We start from the raw sequence: 11,391 nt of genomic DNA on the forward strand, positions 1-11,391 counted from the left end.
TGGGCGGCACGGTAGCACAGTGGTTAGCACTGCTGCTTCACAGCGCCAGAGACCCGGGTTCAATTCCCGCCTCAGGCGACTCTCTGTGTGGAGTTTGCACATTCTCCCCTTGTCTGCGTGGGTTTCCTCCGGGTGCTCCGGTTTCCTCCCACAATCCAAAAAATGTGCAGGTTAGGTGAATTGGCCATGCTAAATTGCCCGTAGTGTTAGGTGAAGGGGTAAATGTAAGAGAATGGGTCTGGGTGGGTTACGCTTCGGCGGGTCGGTGTGGACTTGCTGGGCCGAAGGGCCTGTTTCCACACTGTAAGTAATCTAATCTAATCTAATCTAATCTAATCCCAATGACATGAACATGTAATAAATAAACTATTTTAGAATTTATAACAAAGGTCATTAATAGGGCAAACTAAACTTTTACCAACTTTGTGAAAACAGCTTGTTATTTGAAATGTGCTCCCCACAGTGCAAGGGAGCAGTGAGAGAATAGAGAAAGAAATGCAAAGACAGTGCATTCTCTTCCAAACATTAAAAACCTTTTCTTCTCCCCACAGATTCAGGCGTCTGTCAGCCAACGATAATAATCTTATGACTGTATGATTCCATTATACGTATCCATCTGTGATCGGTGTATGATCCTGGGATGAGAAACTGGATATTTGTGGGGAATGGTACAGATTGGAAACAGCAGACTTAGCACATTACTTGTGAACCTGACTGAAGAACTAAATCTGGTGATGGAGCAAGAAATCATAGCGAGGACAACAGACTCCCCCCAAGAGAGTTGATGTGATCCAATGAGTAGTTCTTTCACTTGGTTGATGAAACATGGTGCTGTTGAGAAAGTGAACTCCTCACATTCACTAGCTTCCATTTCTTTCTCCACAGGAAATCCTGATACAATTTAGGGCTGTTTCTCTTTTCTTTCAGGCCTCAGGAAAGTTAAATCAAGCTGAGTGTTACTGCACAAAAAGGGTGACTAATTAAACTGATTAAACTAAATAAGTAAACTGGTGAAATCTGGTTCTTGTCGAAGGGAAAGTCTACTGTATAAAAGCAAGTCTAGAGCACTCCCAGCACAGATTGTGAGCAACAGAGGACAAAAACACGGGAGTATTGAAATGAACTGAATTTATTGTCATGTGTACCAAGACACGGTGAAAAGCTTTGTTCTGGACATGTCTTATCGTGCCCATTTGCCACCAGGTGGTGGGGATCCCCAATGGAGGGCTCTCTATGTAGGAGTCTGTTAGAAACAAACTTAACAAAATTAGCCAAGACCACCAAAACTGGAAATAAGACAATTTATTTTATGATCTTGCAAGAAAGGGTATCAAATGCTAAAGCAAATGAGCAATGAGCATTGAAGCAAGTATACAGTTATACCTTTGAGCTGCGTGAGGTCACCTCTCCCGACTCCTACATTACCCAATCACCCTAGTTCTCTGCCTGACTTGTGACCTGACTGCCCCTACGTGACTTCTCCTTATCTTGATTAGATTCTCCTTCTATCTCCTTGGGCCGTTAGCTGCAACCGTTTTGTAACTATATTAACACTTGCTGTGCTAGTGTTTCCTATTGTTCTGCTTTGCTGCCTGCACAAACTTGTTTTCCCAGAAGTTTGCTAATCTGATCTTTGCCTGCAGCTGCCCTCTTTCCCTGTTTGTCAGCGCGATGCTTAAGCTTATGATCACTACCCTTTTTGCTACATTTGCGAAAACAACACCCTTCCCCATTTCTCTCAACTCCCTCATTTCTTTTCTTTTCCAACTTGTTGTTTTTGCACTTTCTGCCTCTTTACACCCTTAGGTGCGAAGTTCATCCCCAATTTCTCTTATATCTTTTATCTTTTTCCTTATTATCTCTGCCTTTTCTTCCACTGTGGAAGAGGTGTCTGGGATGAAAGTGCAGCATTCTTTCCCGATTAAAGCACAGGTTCCCCCATTTTCGGCCAAGATATAGTCTAAAGCTATTCGATTCTGTAAAGCTGTTAGTCTCGTGGCCACCATTTCGGTGGTTATGGCCACTGTTTGGGACTCAGTTTCTCGAAATGAGTCAGCGGTATCATTAACCAATTTTTCAAGGGCTTGCCACCAGTTTCTGTATTTCTCTCCCCGCCCTTGCAGTGCCATAATTTGGGAATAATGTCCACCAGAAACGGTCCCATTCAGAGACCTCTTGGATTTTACGGCTTATTCCCTTTTCCTTTTTCAGGGTGGGGGACAATATAAGCGGGGTAACAGCAGCCACTCCAGCTTTTTTGTTTCTGTGGTAATGTCTGAGTTTTTACTGGATTGTCCCAACATTTACTGTCGGTGCAACCGCCACTCCATACGTACTTCTCACCCAGCATATAGGGATATGCCTTGGACCCGCATATCCAATAGGTCCTGTTTAATAATGGGGGAATATTGGTGGCCTTGGCTTGGTTAGTGTAGACGCAAGATGATTTTCCTAATTGGAAGGGGGCAGTATCATTCTGATTACAGAAACAAGTGGCGTTTGCTGTTCCTGTTGGCAGATGAACACTAAGTCCATTAATAGGACCCAGGGTTTTAGGGGCGGGTTGAATTAGATTACTTACAGTGTGGAAACAGGCCCTTCGGCCCAACAAGTCCACACCGACCCGCCGAAGCGCAACCCACCCATACTCCTACATTTACCCCTTACCTAACACTACGGGCAATTTAGCATGGTCAATTCACCTGACCTGCACATTTTTGGATTGTGGGAGGAAACCGGAGCACCCGGAGGAAACCCACGCAGACACGGGGAGAATGTGCAAACTCCACACAGAGAGTCGCCTGAGGCGGGAATTGAACCCGGGTCTCTGGCGCTGTGAGGCAGCAGTGCTAACCACCGTGCCACCCTTGAAATGTGCTGCTCTGGTCAAAGGAGAAAAATGAGAAGTGAGGTGGCAAGGTTGGAGCAGTAGATTGGTGGAGTGCATTGCAGATTCTGGATAGTTATGCAGAGTGTAAGAAAGCTGTGATTCAGCATCCTATCACTGCAGCTACAGTCCCATCATTTACATTTGTCCCAATGCTGACAAGCCTGTGGGGGCAGGCTGCTGGTATTCACATGTTTCAAAGCACACACAAATTCATTTGGTTCACAGACTTAGCTCAGACTTCTGATCACAGTTCTTTGTTTTTACAAAGGACAATCTTTGAAGATCTTATGTTCAAACAATTAACAATGATATGGTATGTTCCGGACTGATGACTTGGCAAACTGAGTGTTTGCTTGTGGAATTTTTAATGTAAAGTGCAATTTGCACTTAACTTGTTTCATTGACTAAACATTGTGGATTTCAAAGGATTGCCATAATGCTATTAATTGCCTTCATCAAAAAGGATTGGCATGTTTTCACTGAATGATGGGCATGGTATGCAGTCAGTAGCCGACATGTTAACCGCTCTGTCTAAATACAATGATTCACAATGAAATCAGGAATAAAAGACAGATTACATTTGTACAATTGTACACCAGTCTGTGAGTTCTAAATTGACTTTTCTAATAACTTAAATTACTTTTGAAAGTCTGTCATTGTGTTCCTAAGAACAGATAATGTGGAGCCAAGTGCCACAATATAGTTTTTCAAAAACTTGTCATTAAACTCGACCATGGGTAGCTCTCCCTTCCCTCCCAGGAATGGCAGCCCGAACATCATTTCATAAGGAGGAAGTCTGATATCATGCCTAGGGGCCGTCCGAATGCGTAATAGTGCAATAGGTAAGCATTTAGTCCGTGGTAATCGAGTCTCTAAGACTAACTTTGATAATTGCTTCTTTAAGGTTTGATTCATTCTTTCCACCTGTCCAGAGGAGGGTGGGTGCCAAGGAGTATGGAATTCCCAGGAAATTTCTAATCCTGCTATTACCCCTTTGTAAGATCTTAGAAGTAAAATGGGAACCTTGCTCTGAGTCTATAACTTTCCACTATTCCATATCGTGGGATGATATGTTCGAGGAGGGTTTTCACCACTCCTTTTGGGGTAGCTGAAGACATTGGGAAAGCTTCCACCCACCTGGTTAAGTGGTCTACTATGACTAATAAGTACTTTTGTTTCCCTACCATGGGTAATTCTGTATAGTCGACCTGTATGCTCTGAAAAGGTCTTACCCCGGGATTCCTTCCACCTTTTTGCCCTCCTCTTGTTATCTTTTTATTAATCTTTTGGCAAATTGGGCATCCTGAGCATACCTGCTTGGCTAATGTGCATATCCCTTTACATCCGTACTTCCTTAACACTGTCACACATAGCTCGAGAGCCCCAATGACTGCCTTGGTGCAGGGTATTTGGAATGTTTCTCATGACTGGTTTACTCAACATTCCCCTCCCATCCGGGAGATTCCATCTTTCCTTCACTTGTCTTAGTGGCTCCTACCTCCTGGAATTCTTTTTCCTCTTTCTTTGTGTCCACAGGGTTCCTGGAACGAGACGCCACTAGGGGTGTGAGAACCTGTATTTTTGTTACTGTAAGGTTCATAGCTGCCTCTTTGGCTGCTTCGTCTGCTGGCCTATTCCCTCTTGCTTCTAGAGTGTTCCTCTTTTGGTGCCCCAGTACATGAACTATTGCAGTTTCTCGTGGTAATTCCAAACTTTTCAACACTTGTCCTATTAACTCTTCGTATACTAATTCCTTTCCCCGGCTATTGATTAGTCCACGTTCTTGCCATATTTTTCCGAAGGTATGGACCACCCCATAGGCATAGTTAGAGTCGGTGTAAATTGTCCCATCCTGATTTTCTATTTGTTTTAAAGCTTGGTTTAATGCATACAACTTACAAGTTTGGGCCGACCATGTGTTAGGCAACCGGTCAGCCTCAACTGTTCGGTTCTTGGTACCATCCACTACTGCATATCTGTTGTGTCTTTTTCCTTGTACTACTCTTGATGACCCGTCTATAAACAGTCTGTCCCCATCATGCAAGGGAATATCTTTTAGATCTGGTCTAACCTTAGTCTGATACTCAATGATATCTAAACGGTCATGTTCTAATTCTCGTTTGTCCAGAGGTTCTCCCTTCCATGGGAAGGTAGCTGGGTTTAGACAGGTGTCTGTTGCTAACACAAGGTCATCTCTCTCCATCAGGATGGCTTCGTATTTCAAGATTCGTGAGTCTGTCAACCATCTCCCTGCCTTTTGGTTTAGCACAGTTCTGCCTTGATGGGGAGTACTAACGACTAGCGCCCCTCCAAAAGGAAGTTTACGGCTCTCCTTTACCAGTATGGTAGTGACTGCTACTGTCTGTATACATTCAGGCCATCCTCTCGAGACAGGGCCCAAGATCTTGGACAGGAAGGCTATGGGCTGCCTCCTCCCCCCTCCCTTCTGGGTTCACACTCCTAAGGCTGCTCCATCATTTACTGTCACAAAAAGGTGAAATGGTTTCTCGTGGGAGGGAAGGGCCAACACCGGAGCTTGTATTAAACTACGCTTTAACTCATGTAACCCTTCCTTTTCCTCTTCTGTCCAGTGTAGTCTTTCATGTTCAGATTCTATCAATTTATAATATAACCCCTTTGTTTTCTGGGCATATGCTTCTATCTATAATCTACAATAGCCCACTAGCCCCAAGAACTTCCGTAATTCTCGTTTGGTGGTCAGGAGGGGGTAGTTCTACTATCCCTTTAATTCTCTCGGGGTTAATTCGCCTAGTACCCTCACTAACAAGGTGCCCTAAATATTCCTGAAGAAGGGCCTGTGCCCGAAACGTCGAATCTCCTGTTCCCTGGATGCTGCCTGACCTGCTGTGCTGTTCCAGCAATAAAGTTTCAGCCCTAAATATTTCACTTCTTTCTCTACATATTGCAATTTATTCCTAGATACTCTTGAATCTTGTTGCCCTAGGAAATTTAACAGCCTATTGGTGGCCAAGCTCACGTCGTCTCTCTTTCGTCCTGACACAAGTAGGTCGTCCACATATTGTAATAGTGACGTCCTTTTAGACATCTCAAGTTGTCCCAGGACCTGTCCCAGTACTTGCCCCGAATAGATTAGGTGATTCTGTGAATCCCTGGGGAAGTACCATCCATCTGAATTGTTGCTTTCTACCAGTGTATGGGTTTTCCCACTCAAAGGCAAACATGTCACGGCTTTCTGGAGCCAGAGGGCAGGCCCAGAATGCATCCTTTAAATCTATTACACTAAACCAGCGGTGGTCACACGGTATCTTGCCTAGCAAAGCGTACGGATTGGGGACTACCGGGTGTCGTGTTCGAACCAATCAGTTCATTGCTCTGAGATCCTGCACTAATTGATAAGTTCCGTCTGGTTTGCAGACAGGCAGTATCGGGGTATTAAAGGGTGACATACAGGGTTCTAACAATCCGGTTTTTAACAAAGACTATATAACTGGTTGCAGACCTTTATGACCTTCCAGTGATATGGGGTATTGTCTAACCCGAACTGTCTTATTCTCCTGAATCAACGTAATTACCATCGGAGTAATAGTTAGATGCCCTGTATTGAAAATGTGTTGCTGGAAAAGCGCAGCAGGTCAGGCAGCATCCAAGGAGCAGGAGAATCGATGTTTCGGGCATGAGCCCTTCTTCAGGAAAATATGCTGCCTGACCTGCTGCGCTTTTCCACCAACACATTTTCACTTCTGATCTCCAGCATCTGCAGTCCTCACTTTCTCCTAGATGCCCTGTATTACCCGGTCTTGCCCATACATCAGGGCTGATTTGGTTTTTGTCGCTAGGTGTTAACATGGCCATCTTTACGGTCACTGCACTATTTTCCACCCCAATTTTTAAGCCTAACAAGATAATCAAATCCCTACCTAATAGATTACTTCCAATGTCGGGAATATACAATAATTGTCCTGTCACTTCCTCATTACTTACTCTAATTAGCGTTGGCTCAAAAATAGGCATTAAGAATCCTTTGCCTTTTACTCCAGAAACCCTGAGATTCTTATTGGTCAATTTAACGCCGGTAGGTCTAAAACTTCGGGATGACCGTGCCGCTCCCGTGTCCACCAAAACACTGCCTCCTCCCCTTCAGGACCCACCTTTAGATTTATCAAGGGTTCCCGGTGGGTTTCAGGAGGAAGGAACCCCTGACTCCCCTATTCCTCATCAAATGTCATTAGGGAAACAATTTCCCTTTCCCGCGTTAGTCCAGGGCATTCTCGTTTAAAATGCCCCACTTTTCCACAACGATAACATCCCGCCTGTTGCCTCCTTCCCTGGATGTCTGACTTTTGTCTTTCATGTCCTCCTCTATCCTTATCCTTTCTATTATCTCCCGATCCTAATCTCCTCTTTGTTATTTCATCTACTGCCGCCACCATCACTTTACCTTTCTGCTTCTGCTTCTCGTCCTTTCTCTTCACATACACTTTCTGTGCCTCATGTAACAACTCTTCCATCTGTTTTTCACTCCATCCATCTATTTTCTGCAATTTCTTTTGTATGTCCGGCCATGACTTTGTCACAAACTGGACCTTCAAAAGTCCTTGCACCATCGGGTCATCAGGATTCATTCCCGAATATTTCCTTGTGGCTTCTTTGAGCCTTTGAAGAAACGCTGAAGGGGCCTTGTCTTTCTCCTGCCTCACTTCAAAAACCTTAAAGTTTTGTGATCTTGGTGCTGCTTTCTTAATTCCCAAGATCACCACTTCCCGAAAGTCTCTCATGCTTCCCCTATCATGTCCATTCATGCCCTCCCATCGGGGATCTGTATTAGGGAATTTTTGTTCAGCCGGAGTTACTTCTTCACCCAGAGGGTATCTCTTTTTCCCATTCCCTCAGAGCGGCCCTTCTGATCATACCCCTTTCTTCTCCTGAGAATAACGTCCCCAAAATTGCCATCATTTCCTCCCAGGTATACCAATTTGGCCCCCAAAACTGGTCTAACTGCTCCCCCAATCCCACGGGATCCTCAATTAGATTTTTCATTTCCTTTTTAAAGGCCCTGACCTCCCCACTGGTCAGCGGCGCATTAACATATCCAATTTCAGTGTCTCCAATGGGGACCTCTCTGAGAGGCTATGCCTGTGTCGCCCGGCCTTGTTCCCTTTCTTCTCTCCTTCCTGCTGATCGTGTCTTACCCTGACTCTCAGTGGAGTCCTCTTCTGGGCTTTTTCAGATTCCTCTTGCGGGGGTTCCTCTGCTGAGGGTGCAGAGGGCTGGGACGGCGGTCGGCCGTCGCCGGGGGATGGCGGACCGTCATTTCTATTGTAATAAGGGGAGGTAAATTTGACAAAGGGTCCCAACAGGGAGTTTTAGGTTTTTCATCCTTTTCCTCCCTTTCTTTCTTTTTTAAGACGAACATATTTTGGCTCCCTATCCAACAGCTGCATAATCAGCCTCTTGTCGGCTTTGTTTCTCTTTGCTATTAACATATATATTTAAGTCTTGGCACAGCCAATCTTCATCGGACCCATATTTGGGCCAAAAGATATCAGGTTTCTTAATACTTTCTTGTGTCCAGACAAAACAACAATACCTTATCATTATAACTTTATCCTCCCCCGCGTCCGGGAATTGTGTTCCCAATTTCCCAACATTTTCCCCAAGGGACTGTCGGACTGAATTTCTTCAAGTTTAACATTATCTGTAGATCGATCTTTATAGAGACAACTTCCCTTGCCTCTCATTTTTTAAAATTTAATTGATCTTTTCGAGGTCTGGTGTCACCTTCTTCCACATCCACTTCAGGTTCCTGACCTTCGCGTGGGGGATTTCCCTTCTTAACAACCGGTCGAAGGCTGGCTGCTAGAAACAGGTTGACACCCTTTCCCGTCCGATCAATCTGGCCAATTACATGTTATTTTTAGACATCACCAATTCCCCGTTCTTCTCGTATGTTCCCGACCACCAAGGCAGTACTTAAAGGTCCTTTTCTTACCTTGGTCTGTGCACAGAGTTATCTGGTCGTGTCAATTCGGCCATTACCCGCGCCGACAATTCCCACAACAACTACTGTTGCAAATCCCCGGTCGCCCGGATATATCTCAAGAGACCTTTCCTTACCCGGGTCTTGTGCACAAGAGTTCCCCGACCGAACCCGCCGCATCTTCCCGTCTTGTTTCCAGGGTCTTTCCGTCCAGATCACGCTCGCCCAAAGCCGCCACGGCAACAAGGGGAAACTAGAGATCGCTGAAATCAGCGAGGTGCACCTTCTCCGTTTCTCCAAGAATGCCGAGCAACCGGAGCTTGGGATCCCGGACGAGCCCCCAAATCTGTTAGAAACAAACTTAACAAAATTAGCCAAGACCACCAAAACTGGAAATAAGACAATTTATTTTATGATCTTGCAAGAAAGGGTATCAAATGCTAAAGCAAATGAGCAATGAGCATTGAAACAAGTATACAGTTATACCTTTGAGCTGCGTGAGGTCACCTCTCCCAACTCCTACATTATCCAATCACCCTAGTTCTCTGCCTGACTTGTGACCTGACTGCCCCTACGTGACTTCTCCTTACCTTGATTAGATTCTCCTTCTATCTCCTTGGGCCGTTAGCTGCAACCGTTTTGTAACTATATTAACACTTGCTGTGCTAGTGTTTCCTATTGTTCTGCTTTGCTGCCTGCACAAACTTGTTTTCCCAGAAGTTTGCTAATCTGATCTTTGCCTGCAGTTGCCCTCTATACCTGTTTGTCAGCGCGATGCTTAAGCTTATGATCACTACCCTTTTTGCTACATTTGTGAAAACAACACCCTTCCTCTACACTTGCACTCCATTTTTGATTTCCGTAAAAACCTCCTCCTGTGTTTCTGGTTGCATTTCAGTCCCACACTCCTGATCTTTGGGCACCTGGTGCGGAGAGGGGAGGGCAGGTCAGAGGACCTCCTCATGGGTCGGCTCCTGGGCCTGGCCAAACTGGTCCAGGCAGCGGGCCATGTAGGGGGTCGTTCGGGCCGACTGCTTGCCCCTGTTCTGCGGGTATGTCAGAGCCCGGGTGTCCCTGGAGAAGAAGTACACGGTGTCCACCATCACCCTCTAGATTTTCTGGGAAAGGTGGGCACCGCAACCCCTCCAACCCTGTTTTGATTCAATCTGTGCCCTCCCCTTCACTGTTTGATCACACAGCATTGCCCTCTCAGAAGGGCACTGCTTGTCACTGGCCCCTTGGCTGTTTCCTGTCTTCCTGGGGGTGGAAACTGAATAAACATTTGTACACCTTGTGTCTTTCACTGTGTCTCACACCTACACACACACAACATGGGGGCTGGGGAAAAAAAATTACAAAAATGAATTACCTGTCTTGCAAGCAATACAGGTAGGTAGACAGCGGCAAAAGCAAAACCCAGGTACAGGTAAATGCTAAGAGTTTGTGAGTCCATTCAGTATTCTAACAACAGTAGGGGAGAAACTGTTTTGAAACCGGCTGGTGTGTGTGTTCAAGCTTCTGTACCTTCTCCCCGATGGTAGAGCTTATAGAAAAACATTGCCCGGGTGGGATGGATCTTTGTTTGACAGTGGGCCTGGGAGTTGGAGGAAGAGTAGCATTTTTGATGAGGGAAACCATCATGCCAGTACCAAGGAACGATTTTCCTGAGTGGGGTTACATGGCTAGAACTGAGAAATAAAAAGAGGGAGATCACTTTGAGAGCATTATACTATAGACTGCAGTCGTAAGCAGGAAATTGAGGAGCATGTAAGAAGATCGCAGATAGCTTTCCAAACATAGATTGGGACTGCCAAAGTGATCGGGGTTTAGAGTCATAGAGTCATACAGCACGGAAATAAACCCTTCAGTTCAACTCGTCCATATCTCAACTCAATCTAATCCCACCTGCCAGCACCCAGCCATTATCCCTCCAAACCCTTCCTATTCATATACCCATCCAGATGCCTCTTAAATGTTGCAATTGTACCAGCCTCCACCACATCCTCTGGCAGCTCATTCCATACACACCACACTCTGCATTAAAAGGTTACCCCTTAGGTCCATTTTATATCTTTCCCCTCTCACCCTAAACCTATGCCCTCTAGATCTGGGCTCCCCCACCGCAGGGAAAAGACTTTGCCTATTTATCCTATCCATGCCCCTCATAATTTTGTAAACCTCTATAAGGTCTCCCCTCAGCCTCCGATGCTCCAGAGAAAAACGCCCCAGCCTGTTTAGCCTCTCCCTAAGCTCAAATCCTCCAACCCTGGCAACATCATTTTAAATCTTTTCTGAACCCTTTCACATCTTTCACAGGTTTCACATCTTTCCGATAGGAAGGAGACCAGAATTGCACACGATATTCCAACAGTGGCCTAACCAATGTCCTGTACAGCCGCAACATGACCTCCCAACTCCTGTACTCAATACTCTGACCAATAAAGGAAAGCTACCAAACGCCTTCTTCACTATCCTATCTACCTGCGACTCCACTTTCAAGGAGCTATGAACCTGCACTCCAAGGTCTCTTTGTTCAGCAACA

General features: G+C 45.4%; 1 long non-coding RNA gene across 1 annotated transcript in view; it reads left to right on the forward strand.

The window, feature by feature from the left end:
• Positions 1 to 989, forward strand: part of LOC122555133 — a 9,859-nt gene extending 8,870 nt beyond the window's left edge. The window contains exon 3 of the long non-coding RNA XR_006313184.1: positions 552 to 989. This is a non-coding gene — a long non-coding RNA (uncharacterized LOC122555133). The remainder of the gene's footprint in view (positions 1 to 551) is intronic.
• Positions 990 to 11,391: the final 10,402 nt, after the last annotated feature.

This window comes from Chiloscyllium plagiosum, chromosome 1 (assembly GCF_004010195.1).
Source record: "Chiloscyllium plagiosum isolate BGI_BamShark_2017 chromosome 1, ASM401019v2, whole genome shotgun sequence".
NCBI lineage: Eukaryota > Metazoa > Chordata > Chondrichthyes > Orectolobiformes > Hemiscylliidae > Chiloscyllium > Chiloscyllium plagiosum.